This window comes from Ornithorhynchus anatinus, chromosome X3, assembly GCF_004115215.2.
Source record: "Ornithorhynchus anatinus isolate Pmale09 chromosome X3, mOrnAna1.pri.v4, whole genome shotgun sequence".
Lineage (NCBI taxonomy): Eukaryota > Metazoa > Chordata > Mammalia > Monotremata > Ornithorhynchidae > Ornithorhynchus > Ornithorhynchus anatinus.
Genome location: NC_041751.1, coordinates 22,812,071 through 22,828,102, shown reverse-complemented (window position 1 = coordinate 22,828,102; position 16,032 = coordinate 22,812,071). Strand labels below are relative to the sequence as shown.

Here is a 16,032-nt window from a genome sequence, read left to right as displayed (position 1 = left end):
AGACCAAGTAGGTGAGCAGGTTTAAACCATAATAAAGGCTAAAATTCAGGTTTTTGGATTATTTGAGGATTTCATGCATCTATGCCACCCGGTCCAACTTCACAAGGATATGTTAAGGTTGGTTGTAAAATATATGAATATAAAACATGCACCTGATCTTTGGTGGCTGCTTCATCTAAAAGATCAAATGTTTAACAACACCCAAAGGTTCACTGTGTTACCCAGATCAAAACCTGATAAAGGAGGCTGATATTTTCAGGTTATTTAATATTTAAAAGTGTGATCTGTCAGGGAGCAGCAAAAGCAAAGAATGATTCAGAAGGATCAAAGAAGATTAAGCACAAGACGTATACGTATCATTCCATTTAAGCAAAGGATGTTGAAATTTTCTGCTGCTCTCTCTCTTTTCTCTATATTCTATTGCTGAAGCATTCGAGCTTCTCCAGGAACCAAATCCTTGGCATTAGTGGCATTCATTACTTTTCCAATTAGGTTTCCTTAGAAACTAGTGAAAAGGTTTGTGTACACTGGAGGTAGGAGGTGGTACTAATGAGAATGGATATTATTTTTAGGAAATTCATAGGCTAGATGGAGTATGGCCATTTTGTCTAATGGAAAGCCTTATTAATGGGGGAAATCGTGCAGAAAGGATCCATTTTTTTTTCCTCCGGCAAACTAGGAAGAGCATAATAGCACTGAAGAAGGTTCATGTAAGGGCAACCAAGGTGATCGTGCAGGTGGAGAAGCTTCAATATGAGGACAGGCTGATAGGATTTGGACTACTCAGCTTAGATGGATATAGAGAGGGAACGTGATTGAAGTTTTAAAAAATCACGAAGACTGTAGGCAGGGTGAGCATGGAATTTTTGCTCATGAAATACCAATATACTAGATGAGGGGGCACTCACTGATGTTTGAGAGCGATAGGTTCACAGAAAAAAGACAAAAACACTTCATCCAGGGGGTGGAAAATAACAGCAGGTTCAAGAGGAGTTTGGATAAATTAAAAAGGGTCAAAATTATGAGTGGTCCATTATGGGTTATTATGGGGAAAGTGGGATATGTGAGATAGTCCATCTATAAACATGAGGATCAAATTGAGGACAGCAGAGAAGCAGTTTGGCTGAGTGGACAGAGAACAGGCCTGGGAGTCAGAAGGACCTGAGTTCTAATTCTGGATCTGCCATTTGTCTGCTGGGTGACCTTGGGCAAGTTACTTAACTACTCTGTGCCTCAGTTACCTCATCTGTAGAATGGGGATTAAGACTGTGAGCCCCATGTGGGACATGGACTGTACCCAAGCTGATTTGCTTGTATCTACCCCAGGGCTTAGTACAGTGTCTGGCACGCAGTCAGCGCTTAACAGATACCATAAAAAAAAAAGAGAGAGCAACCATCAGACTGTTGGAGACTGGGCTGGGTGGACCACTGGTTTAACCCAGTTTAACTCAGTAAAGCACTCAAAGTATGCAATGTCACCATTCCAGAAAGATATTCAGAATAAAGAATGAATTAGAGAAGCAGCACGGCTTGGTGGATAAAGCCTGGGCCTGGGAGTCGGAAGGACCTGGGTCGTAGTCCCATCACTACCAACTGCCTGCTGTGTAACCTCGGGCAAGTCGCTTCGACTTCTCTGTGCCTCAGTTCCCTCATCTGTAAAATAGGGATTAAGACTCTGAGCCCCCTGTGGGACATGGAATTTGTTCAACCTGATTACCTTGTATCTGCCCCAGTGCTTTGAACATTGCCTGGCACATACTAAGCGCTTAACAAATACCATAAAAAAAAGGAGGTTTCTCCTGAAGAATACTTGGGAAGGGTAAGAAGGGGGAAAAACACCGTAAGTAGGACAAAATTGCAAAGGCAGACTGTCCAAATTTAAAAAAGGGAAGAAATTTACATCAGCTCTGCTCCTTTTATTCATCACCCCTCAGCCCCACAGCACTTACGTATATGTCTGTAAATTATTTATTTATATTGATGTCCGTCTCCCCCTTTAGACTGTAAACTCACTGTGGGCAGGGAATATGCCTGCTTATCGTTACACTGTACTCTCCCAAGTGCTTAGTTCAGTGCTCTGCACACGGTAAGTGTTCAATAAATATAAATGAATGAACTCTGTTAATGAAGAAAGTGCTTAAAGGTTGGATCCTTATTTATTAATATGTGAAGGGAATCATTTCAGCTCTTAGAAGGCCGGCGTGGGTAAAACCAGGATTCTAGTACCTTGGTTTTAGGGGTACACTGCAGTACTTTCTAAAACACAAAACGTCACATGAGAGGCATGTAGCATCATAATATTGTGACCTTTCTGATAATGGGTATTAAAACTACCAGAATTAGGATCTCTGAAAGTTAAAAAAGAGCCCAAGATCAAAACTTTCTAAAATGTAACATCAATATATACAAATGTTTGAACATAAGATTCCGCACACACTTCTATCTACCCCAGGGCTTAGAATGGTGCTTGACACATAGTTAGTGTTAAGAAATGTAATGATCTTAACAATAATAACAACAAAAACAACAATAAGAATGTCACAGAGAACATTTGGATCCTATACACTGGCTTTAAAGCAAGTGATAATTTGAGGTGAACAAGACTTTCAGACCTCCCTATCTTTCCCTACCACGATTATTGAGAGAGCTAAGCCAAACAGCAGTGGTGCAGTGAATGTTAAATTGGGACATAAGAAGAGAGATGCATCACCCTTGACAGCTAATAGTCAATAATAGTACACGTCCTGCAGATCTGGAGATCCAAGTTCAAATTCAATGCCTATCATAAAGGAAAATGAGATTTTTTTTTTTGGTCCTTAAACTAATACCCCAGACACTTCCAATTATCAAGTCATATGGTGACTTAATTCTTTATGGCAAGGGGAGAGAGCTGTGGGAGAAAGCTGCCAGAATTTATGACTAGCAGACATCCATAGAATTAAGAAATAGCATTAACTCCTTCCTTTCTAAAAATAAAAAAAACTAGAGGCACCTCTGAGAAGAGAGTAGTTGATGGGAAAAAGATGATGCTTTCAGTTTTCAGGAAAAGCTTCTCGTTTTGGAGATACCCTGATTCAAATCTGATAGGCATTCAAACCAACTAGCAATGTAGATTTCTTTACTCTGAGAGTTCACCTTTATGTAATTTTCTGTATTACAGCACAGTTGTAACACAACACAAAATTACCCAGTTTCAACACAAAATAAAACTTTAAATGCTAGTTATATTGGACTCATTTGGGGAGAAAATCTGTCATTATTTCATTTTTTTCCCCCAGTGGAATTGATGGAATGTTCCACTGGGGAGGACAGATGAGCCTCACACTTGACACTTCAGGACTGAGGACCTGCACAGAGGAATTGATTCTAGTGCTAGTGGTTTGGTGCAGTGCCCACTTTCCCCACCATTTTCCACTGGGGCACAAAGTGTAACGAATGAGGAGGGGGGCAGGGTGTGCAACACATTGCGAAGTGCACATATGGTCTTTGCCCATGCTAACCAGCCAGAGGCAGAACCGGAACTGGAACGCGTGTCTTCTGATTCCCAGCATGGTGCTCTTTCCATGAAGACCATGGACCATGAAGCAGGACTCCAGTGGAATTACAATCTATTTACTACTGTATTGTCCATTAGAATAATCTTATTTAGTCTTTTAAAACACTCCCTTGGCTCTTAGTCTCTGCTTGTCACTCTTTGATTTGCTTCTGTTCTTTATTTTATGTTTCTTGGAAACTCAACATTCTTTTCTCTTTCAATTCTGTCCCATCTTCCTTCTTTTTCTTGGAAGAGGTTTCCAAAAACATTTTCATTTTTGAGAGGGTAGAGAAAGTGCCCCTAGACCAGGAGAGCTGCAATTTAAATCATTCTATAATGTTGCTGAGATCAATTGCCACCTCCAATTTTTAAAGCTATGAGTCTGTTAGTGATACACTATGCTTGTGACTTACATTGAACTGCAAGCTGCTTTACTTTGCCTGTATCCTAAAAGCATCTAGGGCTAAATGTGATTTCATTCAGGTACAGTGACTTAAAAATAATTTAATCCACATCTCCAGGAAGTATTTGAAATGAAACTCTAGTACCAAAATGTTTTGTCATAAGCAATGAGATCTTTGACCTTTTGAATCTGTGAAGAAACTCAGATGCCACTTACAAAATAGCAGGTGGGAAAGTTTATAAGCTGCAATTGTGTTTCCTTAACTTTGTATTTTGCCTGAATATTGTGTGCTAAATAATTTCTGAGGCGCAGTCTAAGGACAAGGTAGATTCATTTTTCTAATGCTATTCTATAAGGTGCCCAGGCTGTGTTCATTGGTTTTGAAAATCACTTACTGATGCATACCATAAAGACTTTCTCAACATGAAAACTATTATAGGATAATTAAAAAATCCATAAAATGACTCCTACACTTTTATAAGTCCACTGGAATAGAATTATTCATATTACTCATGCCACTTTTCCTTTGAGATAGATACAAAAGGCCTGAAATGTTTTTGCGATGAATCATGAACGGAAGCTCCTTGAATACCTTCAAAAGATACCCTCAAAAATGAAAACATTCTTAACTGCAGACATAGGGGTCAGTTTTTTGGTTGGAGCGCAGGGGTGACTGGGGATGAGGAAGGAGGAACCTTCGAAAGGATGGGACCAAAATGGTCTTGCCAGGGACCCAGAGATGCAGGCAGAGGAGCAGAGTGGGATCCACCAAGAGCGGGAGATTACAGCTGGGCAGGCCAAAGCATAGAACCAGAAACACAACCAGCACCAGAGCTGGTAATACAGGCTGGGAACCATAGAGACCTCAGTTTGTAATCACCCCAGAGGCAGAGGAGGGGTGGGGGAAAGGAGAGAGAAAGAGACAGAGTGAGCGAGCGAGAGAGAGAAAGCAACACATAAAGACATGTCCCGAGAGGAAAGAAAAAAGCATGAGAGAGGCAAAAAGGAGAAATAAAAAGATGAGGCAAAGGTGGGTATGTATGCATACATACACACACACACACATACACAGAAAAAACTCAGAAAAGAGGGAAAGAGAGGCAAGAGAAGGCAGAGAGATTTACCCTGGGGCCAATGTTGTGTCTGACACCTTAGTGAGAACTAGGTCCAATCACCAATCACTGCCCTTAGCGATGGGGAGGAGAAGGGTCGGCCTGCTTCTGTCATTAGTTGGGGGAAGATGCTCATTGCGGTCCAATCTGGGCAGGGGGTAAGTCTGCTGCGGCTGAAAAAGTCAAAGGACTGGATCCTCTGAGGCTGGAGCAGTAATGTGCTGAGCTACTGTCAGAAATAGAATGAGGTATTGCCCCAGGTGGCATTTGGGTAAGCTTCAGTTTCCAGCCTCCCTTCCAATCGGGAAGAAGGGGTGGAGTGAGTTAGCTACAACTGCCTGGTCTGCTCCAAAATCCAGTGAGTTGGGGGTAGAAATCCTCCCTACTGCCCTCCTTCCAAGTTACCATTCTACAGAGATGAAGTTTAAATGATTTCTAAGTCTTGCTTGTTAAAATATTTCAGTGGCTCTTTGAAGCCACTAAATAGCTTTATATATATATATATATATATATATATATATATATATATACATATATAGTGACTATCTGGGTGGGGCTGCTGTGAAATCCACATGCTTCAGTTGAAAGTGCTTTTTGATATTCTGTGGCATCCACTTTTTCAGCATCAGGTGTTCGACTCTGCCCCCATTCCCCGATGTATCTCGCCGCCGACTTCTCCCCAACAGCCTGCCTCTGGTCTGGAACACTCTCCCCAGCTTCAAAACCTCATTAAAAGCACATCTCTGAGAGCCTTTCCCCAACTTAACCTTGATTTTCTCTTTTGTTTTTTATGGTAAATGTGCCAGGTACTGTACACTAAGCTCTGGGGTAGATACAAACGAATCGGGTTGGACACAGTTCACGTTCTACATGGGGCTCACAGTCTTAATTCCCATTTTACAGATGAGGAAACTGAGGTACAGAGAAGTTAAGTGACTTGCCTAAGGTCACAAACCTTGTATTTACTCCCCCTTTCCTCAGCCCCACAGCACTTAGGTACCCTTTTCCTCTGCTCCTCCTCCCCTCCCCATCGCCCCAACTCTCTCCCTCTGCTCTACCCCTCTTCCCGCCCCACAGCACTTGTGTATATATGTACATGTTTATTATTCTCTTTATTTTATGATGTGTATATACCTGTAATTCTATTTATTTATATTGATGCTACTGATGCCCGTTTACTTGTACCTGTTTTGTTTTGTTGCCTGTCTTCCCCCTTCTAGACTGTGGGCCCGTTGTTGGGTAGGGATTGTCTCTATCTGTTGCCGAATTGTACTTTCCAAGCGCTTAGTACAGTGCTGTGCACACAGTAAGTGCTCAATAAATACAATGGAAAGAATGAGTACCTGTAATTTATTTATTTATATTCATGTTTGTATCTCCCTCAAGATTATAAGCTTGTTGTGGGCAGGGAATATGTCTACCAACTCCGTTATACTGTACTCTCCCAAGTGCTTAGGACCACGGTCTGCACACTGTAAGTGCTCAATGATTGAGCTGGAAAAGATACCGTACTGAACTATCAGGTAATATCTAACACTCTCCTTAATCAGTTTTTTGTGCTTAATCAATACTACCCACTCAGAACCTCTGCTATCCATCTTTGCCTTCCTCTCATTTCCCCTTCCTTACCTCGCCTCTGTGTCGGCTCTGAATTTGGCTGTGAAATGCCTTAAGCATTTTGAGACTCATTCCAGCCCCATAGAACTTGGTTACATCTCTTTATGCTCTACAATTTTCCCCATCTGTAATTTATTTTATTGTCTGTCTCCTCCTCTAGAGTGTAAGCTCTCAGTGGGCAAGGATTGCATCGACCAACTCTATTGTACTGCACTTTCCCAAGGGCTTAGAACAGTGCTCTGCACACAGTAAGTGCTCAATAAATACCACTGACTGACTGGTTGACTACTGACTGGAAGCAATGCAGTTTTTTTCTCTCACATTCTTCCATTTCCTTTAAGGGCTGCTTCATTTCTGTTTCTACACTGCTCACCTCAAGAGACTGGATAACCGGAAACTAAATTTGTAGAAGGGACTATAAAACATCGAGGAGCGGGAATACTAGAGTGAGTTCCATCCTCTAAGTCTCTCACAGCCTGAACTGGGCTAAAAATGATGATAATAATAATAATAATAGTCCTTGTCGTATTCATTGAACACTATGTGCCAAGCACTGTACTGAGCACTGAGGGAGATACAAGATAATCAGTTTAGACACAGTCCCTGTCCCACGTGGGGTTCACAGTCTAAGTAGGAGGGAGAACAGGAATTGAATCCCCATTGTAAAGATGAAGTGAGGGACAGAGAAGGTAAGTGACTTGCCTAAGATCACATAGTAGGCATGTGGCAGAGTCAGGATAAGAACCTAACTCCTTTGATTCTTAAGCTGATGCTCTGTCCACTAAGCCATGCTGCTTCCCTGCTTCCACGACTACCAAATGTTGGTTTGCTGGGGCTGCTGAAATGCTGGTCAGCTCTGTTTATTTGTTCAAAACCTTCTCCCTGACAAATTAATGTGCCCAAACCCTGTCCTTCCCCTCACTTTCCCATCACTGTAGATGGCACCACCAACCTTCCTGTCTCACAAGGCCATAACCTTGGCATTATCCTTGATTCTTCTCTCTCATTCAACCCACATATTTAATCCATCACTAAATCCTGTTAGTTCCACCTTCACAACATCGCTAAAATCTGCCCTTTCCTCTCCATCTAGATTGCTACCAATCACTTATCGTATCCCACCCGGATTAGATGACACTGTTTGCTCTGTCTCTATCTAGAGTGGACCTTAACTTCTTCCAATCTCCCAGCCTCACTGGGAAAGGGGGAGGAGGCATCTGTTAGCTTTCTCCATCCCTCTCCTTCCTTCCCTTGAAAACCATATCATCCACTTCTACCTCCCACTCTAGTTACTAGTCAAGGTCATCTAGCCCTCCCCCCCGACCAGGCCCCACCTTCAACTTTCTGAACAATTTTGATCCCTTTTCTCCTATTCTTTCTTTCTTTATCCCCACATTAATATTTGGGGACTTCAACATCCATGTGGATGTTCTTGAAGACCCTTCCACTGTCCGCTTCCTATCACTCCTCAACTTCACTAACCTAACCTCCTGCTCCACACCACCTCACCACCTCACCAACTTGGATCACACTAGATCTCATCATCTCTGGTCACTGTATGATCTCTACCCTCACCAACCCCTCTATCCCTCTATCCAACCAAAACCTCCTCCCTTGCCTTCTCTCCCTCATACCCCTCCCCCCCCTCACAAATCTGTCCTGTTCTCCCACAGAGACCTCCGATCTTTTGACATGCATCAATTTTCTGAAGTCATCATATCCCATTTAATCTGCATACCCAAAAGAGAAGCAGCATGGCTCAGTGGAAAGAGCCCGGACTTGGGAGTCAGAGGTCACGGGTTTGAATACCAGCTCTGCCACTTGTCAGCTGTGTGACTGTGGGCAAGTCACTTAACTTCTCTGTGCCTCAGTTACCTCTTCTGTAAAATGGGGATTAAGACTGTGAGCCTCATGTGGGACAACCTGATGACCCTGTATCTACCCCAGCACTTAGAACAGTGCTCTGCACATAGTAAGCGCTTAACAAATACCAAACTTTTTCCCTTGATGACCAAGTTGAAGCCTTCAACCAATCAATTAATAGATCATCTTCATTAAGTTCTGGGTGCAAAGCACTGAAGTAAGCACTTGGGAGAGTCAAACATAACAAAGTTGATAGACACACTCCCTGCCCACAGTGAACTTATTACAATCTAGAGGGGGAGACTGACATTAATATAAATATATTATATATATATATATTCACACATACATGCTGTGAGGCTGAGGGAGGGGTGAAGAAAGGGTGAAATTAGAAGTACAAGGGCAATGCAGAAGGGAGTGAGAGAAGAGGAAATGAGGGCTTAGTCGGGCAGGCCTTTTGGACCAGATGTGCTTTTAATAAGGCTTTGAAGCTGGGCAGAGTGATCTTCTGCTGGATACGAACAGGGAGGGCATTTCAGGTCAGAGGCAGGGCGTGAGTGAGAGGTTGACTGCAAGATAGATGAGATCAGGGTACAGTGAGTAGGTTGGTACTAGAGAAGTGAGATATGTGGGCCGGGTTACAGTAGGAAATCAAAGAGCTAAGGAAGGAGGGGGCCAGGTGATTGAGTGCTTTAAAGCCGATGGTAAGGAGTTTCTGTTTGATGTGGATGTGGATAGGCAACCACTGGAGTTTCTTGAGGAGTGGGAAACATGGACTGAACAGTTTTGTAGAAAAATGATCTGGACAGCAGAGAGAAATATGGACTGAAATGGGGAGAAAAAAGAGGCAGGGAGATCAGCAAGGATGCTGATGTAGTAACCGACAGGATATGATATAATAATAATAAATAATTGTTTTTGTTAAGCATTTACTATGTGCCAGACATTGTACTAAATGCTGGGTAGATACAAGGTAACTGGACTGGACACAGTTCCTCTCCCACATGAGGCTCACAGTCTTAGTCCCCACTTTCCAGATAAGGGAACTGAGGTACAGATAAATTAAGTGACTTGCCCAAGGTCACACAGCAGACAAATGGTAAGGCTGGGATTAATAATTGTGGCATTTGTGAAGCACTTACTATGTGCCAGACACTGTACTAAATGCTGGGATAGATACAAGCAAATTGGGTTGGACACAGTCCCTGTCTCACATGAGGCTCACAATCTTAACAACTATTTTACAGATAGGGTAACTGAGGCAGAGAGAAGTTAAGTGACTTGCCCAAAGTCACACAGCAGACAAGTATTGGATCTGCGATTAGAAACCAGGTCCTTCTGACTCCCAGGCCCATGCTCTATCCACTACGCCACGCTGCTTCTTCATGCTAAGCATAATAATCCAAGCATAATAAGTTAACCACCCACTTTACTGAGCCCAACTCGCTTGTTCTTCTATCCCTTCACCAGTCTCGTACAGCTAACCCACAGTCCTGGATCACCTCCACAGTACACTTCCCCACTACTGTACACAAGTCGCAAAGCGCTGGTGGTGAAAATCCAGATATCAGGCTGACTTTGTCCATCTCAACTTTATCCTTGTTTGCTTTACCTCTACCGTCTCCCGTGCCCGACAATATTATTTCTCTATCCTTATTGACTCCCATGCCTACTGCCCTCAGCAGTTGTTTCAAGCGGTAAACTTCCTCCCCAAAACCCCTGTTCCCCTGCCTCCCATATCTCTTGCCCCTAATGACCCGGCCATGTACTTTGATAAAATTGAAACTATCCTGTGTGATCTCCCTAAAATCTCCCCTGCTCCTCTCCAGTCCCTCCCTCCTCCTGCTCCTCACCTCTTCCATCTTTCCCACCTCCTCTCAAAATCTATCTCCTCCACCTGTGTCTCTGACCCAATCTCTTGTCACCTTATCAAAACACTTGCCCTCTCTCTCCCTCCCTTCCTGACCACCGTCTTCAACTGCTCACTTTCCAGTGGCTTCTTCCCCACTGCTTTCAAACATGCTCATGGATCCCTTATCCTAAAATAACCCTCCCCAGAACTGCCCCCGCCCCCCATATCCCACCATTCCTCTCCAAACTCCTTGAGCGAGTTGTCTTCACCTGCTTCCTCTATTTCCTTTCCTCCAATTCTCTCCTTGACCCCCTCCAATCTGGCCTCCACCCTCTTCACACCACGGAAACTGCCCTCTCAAAGGTTACTAATGATCTTCTTCATGCAAACTCCAATGGCCTCTACTCCATCCTAATCCTCCCCGACCTCTCAGCTGCCTCTGACAATGTTGACGACCCCCTTTCTCCTGGAAACATTATCTAATCTTGGCTTCACTGGCACTGTCCTCTCCTAGTTCTCCTCCTATCTCTCTGGCTGCTCATTCTCAGTCTCTTTGGTGGGCTCCTCCTCTGTCTCCCACCCCTTAACTGTGGGAGTCTCTCATGGCTCAGTGCTGGGTCCCCTTCTCTTTTCCATCTACACCCACTCCCTTGGAGAACTGATTTGCTCCCATGGGTTCAACTACCATCTCTATGCAGATAATTCCCAAATCCATATCTCCAGCCCTGATCTCTTTCCTTCTCCACAGTCTTGCATTTCCTTTTGCCTTCAGGACATCTCTACTTGGATTTCCCACTGAAACCTCAAATCTAACCTGTCCAAAACAGAACTCTTCATCTTCCCACCCAAACCCTGCCCTCCACCATCTTTCTCATCACTCTGTCAACACTCCCCCCACAATCCTCCCTGTCTCACAAACCCATATCACTGGTATTATCCTTGACTCCTCTCTCATTCAATCTGTCACCAAATCCTGTCAGCTTTACCTTCACAACATTGCTAAAATCCACCCTTTCCTCTCCATCTAAACTGATATGATGTCCATCAAAACACTTATCGTATCCTGTTTTGACTACTGCATCAGCCTCCTTGCTGACCTCCCTGCTTCCTGTCTCTCCCCTCTCCAGTCCATACTTCACTCTGCCGCCCAGATCATTTTTTTGATACCAACTCTGTCGTACTGTACTTTTCCAAGTGCGTAGTGCAGAGCTCTGCACACAGTAAGCACTCAGTAAATATGATTGATTGATTGACTTTCCAATCCGCACCTAAGGTCAACACATTATCCAATCCAGCTAAATATACAGTCAGTACAAAGTCTATTTCCATATAATTGAAGAATCGCCAGGAAGGATACTACTCAAATGAAGACTCATTTTGAAAATCATATTTAGTTTAGTAAGCCTAATACTAAAGGGCGGCTAAGGGTCTGCCCTTTTTCCAGTAATATGCTTGGCCCAAGGGAATTCTATTCTCCACTGTTACTTGATCGGGTTGTAGTCCAAATCTTGGCAGTGAAGGAGATTTATGCTTCTAGGTGCCACAACAGGGTAGGGGGTGAGCAGTATTTGCCATCTTAGATAATAAAAATAATAATAGTAATATTTGTTAAGCATTTACTATATGCCAGGTACTGTACTAAGTGCTCGGGTGGATACAAGCAAATCAAGTTGGACGCAATCCCTGTGCCATGTGGGGCTCACAGTCTCAATACCCATTTTCCAGATGAGATAACTGAAGCACAGAGAAGTGAAGTGACTTGCCCAAGGTCACACAGCAGACAAGTGGGGGAGCCGGGATTAGAACCCATAACCTTCGGACTCCCAGGCCCATGCTCTATCCACTATGCCAGGCTGTTAACAAGAGGGAGAAGTGGAAACTGTAACTTCACCTGGAACCCTCAACTAAAGTAGCCCCAAGACAAAATTAAACAACAGTGACAAAGAAATATCCTTGCTTCATTAAAGGGTAGAAAGGAACTTTTGGAAGGCTAGATAATTTAGCCATTTTCTTCTCAATTAAGAGTCTGACATTGTTATGCTTTTAAATGAGAATTCAAAAGTTTTCATTACTAGGCTTGCAGAGAGGCCTGTACCTCCAATTCTCTGCTAGGTTAATTACTTCTTCAAGGTACTTTTCGCTTTTCCCCAAGCTCAGGAGTCTGAGCAGAAGAAAGGCTAATCAGCTAGCTGTCCGAAGCTGTAAGATTAGAACACAGTAAAAAAATTGAGTTTAGGGCGGAGGTGAGTATTTTCTTGCTTTTTTTCCCCTTTGTTGCTGCCTTATGCTGTCGGAGTCATCTCCGACTCATAGCGACACCATGGGCACATCGCTCCCAGAATGCCCCACCTCCATCTGCAATTGTTCTGTTAGTGTATCCATAGTGTTTTTGTGGTAAAAATATGGAAGTGGTTTACCACTGCCTCCTTCCGTGCAGTCAACTTGAGCCTCTGCCCTTGACTCTCTCTCATGCCACTGCTGCCCAGCACAGGGGAGTTTTTTGACTTGTAGCAGATGGCCTTCCACTCTCTAGCCACTGCTCAAGCTAGGAATGGAATGGAGAGGCCTCTGCTTGACTCTCCCTCCCATAGTCGAGACTGGTAGAGTACTGGAAACTCTCCAGGTGTGACCCTGAGAGGGGTTTTTTCCCTTAGGTTGGCCAAATTCTGCTATTTTGGTTGTCCAAAAATTTTCATCTACTGATTGCACATAGCTGAACTGAGTTCTCCATTACCTCTAATCAATCAGATTGTAACTGAAAAACCATTTAAAGGAGATAATTAATGATAAACGATTTCAAATATCAGATTATTTCCAAACTGCATAATATCTAGAATATTAGTCAAAAGTTCACTCATTACCAGAAAGCTCACTAAAGACTCTTCTAGACGGAACCTTTGATTGCCTGTCTATTATCTCCATAAAAAAGAACTTTCCAAATAAAGTACTGAGGCAAAATGCACACATTTGTAAGCATGGTCCTTTACATACCCCATTAATTACATATGACAACCTAAATTCCTTAGAGAATACTTTCCGAGGAGAGCATGGAACATTATGCACACACTTTCCATGAACAGACCCAAGGGCTCAGCACCTAATGTTCATGCACTGTCTAAAAATACTGCTCTTGAATAGATCATTTTAAGCCTGCCCTCTCACCTGATGTAAAATATTAGAACAAAAAATAACAAAACATTTAATCCTGTGTTTCATAAAGACTGAGCATTCTGGCCCCAGCCTTTCAATTTGGAATCAGATACAATTCTTTCTATTGGCCTTTGGGCAAGATTTGCTTTACTTGCAAAAGAACAAAGATGTGGAGTTCTACCTTTTAAGATAAAAACAAAGGCATCTGGAACAGCCTCCACTGGTTTAAAGGCCTTTTGCTGTTCAGCCCGAGTCACTGTGTAAGGGAATAGTCATCGGTCCTCATTGCAAGCAGGGAACGACGAGAACTGCTCAATCCAGAGAATAAAAGGTCAGTAGTGGTCAACGACTAGGATAAAGAGAGCAGACTTCCTTCTGATAGGGAGAGTGGCAGCCATCTTTGGCCTGTTAGGTGGGGTACTGCCCCAATTCAAGACATCCAAAAGCCATAAGACCAACTGACCGACCCCCTGACCTCCTGTCCCCTGCCTCTTATCTACTTGAGCACAAGTGATACTACAAGGTTAGATCCAGATTTGATCATAATACAGGAATAGAGTTCTATAAAGGAAGGTGAAGAAGGAAGGTGACATCTAAGACTACTTGCTTTGATTGTAGGCTCAGGTATGGCACATGAGGAAAATGAATAGGAGGAGAAGGAAGAGAATGAGGAGGAGATATAAGACGCGATTAATGACCATGGATCTAACTCGGTGGGATAACCTCCTGGCCAAGTTGTAGCCCAAATGTTGGCAATGCAGGAGACTTATGCCCCTGGGTGCCACAATCCATGGTGACGCTCTGATGTTCCAGGACACTTCTGCCAACTCTGGCCCTGCTTTCATACTGCCAAGCCCTCTCCTATGTCTTGCAGCCCTCTCCTATGTCTTGCATGCCTCTACCTTAATGGTTAGGATTCTACGGGGGGGTGGGAATCTGAAGTGGCAAGCCTGGAGGAGGGAGAGAAGCTCAGGTGGTGCCAGGTACAACAGATTGGGCAAATCCATTTCCCTCAACCCTCTTCTTCTCTTTGGACTTGCATGACAAAATGGAAGAATTGTCTAGGCTGTCAGTGGATTGTTCAGGAAAGGTAAATGGAAAAAGTGGAGGTGCTAGAGCCTTGTGCAATCAAGATGTTTTTATGTCCCGGAAAGAAGGGAAGCCCAGATGAAAGAAAGCCAATTTATGGGTTAAATGATTGGGTCAAATGGGGGACTTGAAAAGGATTGGAAAGGTTCATAAAGATCATGAAGGGACCAATGTATCGCCTACATTTAAAATGAGAATTTTTTTATGGTATTTGTAAAGGACTTACTGTGTGCCAGGCACTGTACAGAGCATTGGGAGAGATACACACTAATCAGTTTGGACACAGCCCATGTCCCGCATGGAGCTCACAGTCTTAATCTCCATTTTACAGATGAGGTAACTGAGGCACAGAGAAGCAATTGACTTGCCCAAGGTCACACAGAAGGTACGTGGTGGAGCCGGGAGTAGAACCCAGCTCCTCTGACTTCCAGGCCCGTGCTCTTTCCACTAGGCCATACTACTTGAGAAATTACTGGAAAAAATGATCACAAAGCCAATTTGCAGGTAGCGAGTTATTATTCACAACTACCTTACCTTCATAAAGAAGAAATCCCATCAATAATAATAATAATAATGTTGGTATTCGTTAAGTGCTTACTATGTGCAGAGCACTGTTCTAAGCACTGGGGTAGATACAGGGTAATCAGGTTGTCCCACGTGAGGCTCACAGTCTTAATCCCCATTTTACAGATGAGGTAACTGAGGCCCAGAGAAGTTAAGTGACTTGCCCACAGTCACACAGCTGACATGTGGCAGAGTTGGGATTCGAACCCATGACCTCTGACTCCCAAGCCCGGGCTCTTTCCACTAAGCCATGCTGCTTCTCCAAACTAATCTAATTTTCTGGGTCAGCCCGACAGGCTTAGAAGATCAAAGAGAAATGTATAAATTCTTCCTGATAAGGGCAAGCTTTCTGATTATGTCCAGCATGACCTACTCATAAACAATTTGGGAAAATATGGTCCAGATCATGTGGCTGGTAAGTTGTCTAACAGTCCATAAGAAGGACTGGAGAACAAACCCAGAGAGTTATTATCAATAGATGAGTGTCAAGTTGGGAGGGTATCGATCATGAGGATTGGTCCTAGAGCCAGGGAAGTTTAAAATTTTCATCAATGACTCGAATGACGGAATAGAGGAATACCAAAGTTAGCAGGTGAAACCAAGCCGGGATGGCAAAATGAACTCGATATATAAGAAGTCAGAGAGGTGGCTTTAAATAGTAGAATTATGTTCAATATAAATGAGTGCAGATTGCAACGATGCAAGACAGAAGAGTGGCACAATTGGTGGAAATAAACTCATAATAGACGAGAACCTGAATATGAGTCAACATCACAGCACTCCCGTTTCAAAAAGCAAGTGCAATCCTGGAGGACATCAATAGTCGAAATGGTATGGACGAGCCATG

The 16,032-nt window shown here is 43.3% G+C and overlaps 1 protein-coding gene and 1 non-coding gene across 7 annotated transcripts in view; both read right to left on the bottom strand.

Annotated features, from left to right (window-relative positions):
* Positions 1 to 16,032, bottom strand: part of SLC24A2 (solute carrier family 24 member 2) — a 254,761-nt gene that overhangs the window by 47,478 nt on the left and 191,251 nt on the right. The gene's annotated exons all lie outside the window — the stretch shown is intronic.
* Positions 12,886 to 13,023, bottom strand: LOC114807749. The gene has a single exon (XR_003755824.1). It is a non-coding gene; the product is annotated as a small nucleolar RNA SNORA7 (small nucleolar RNA).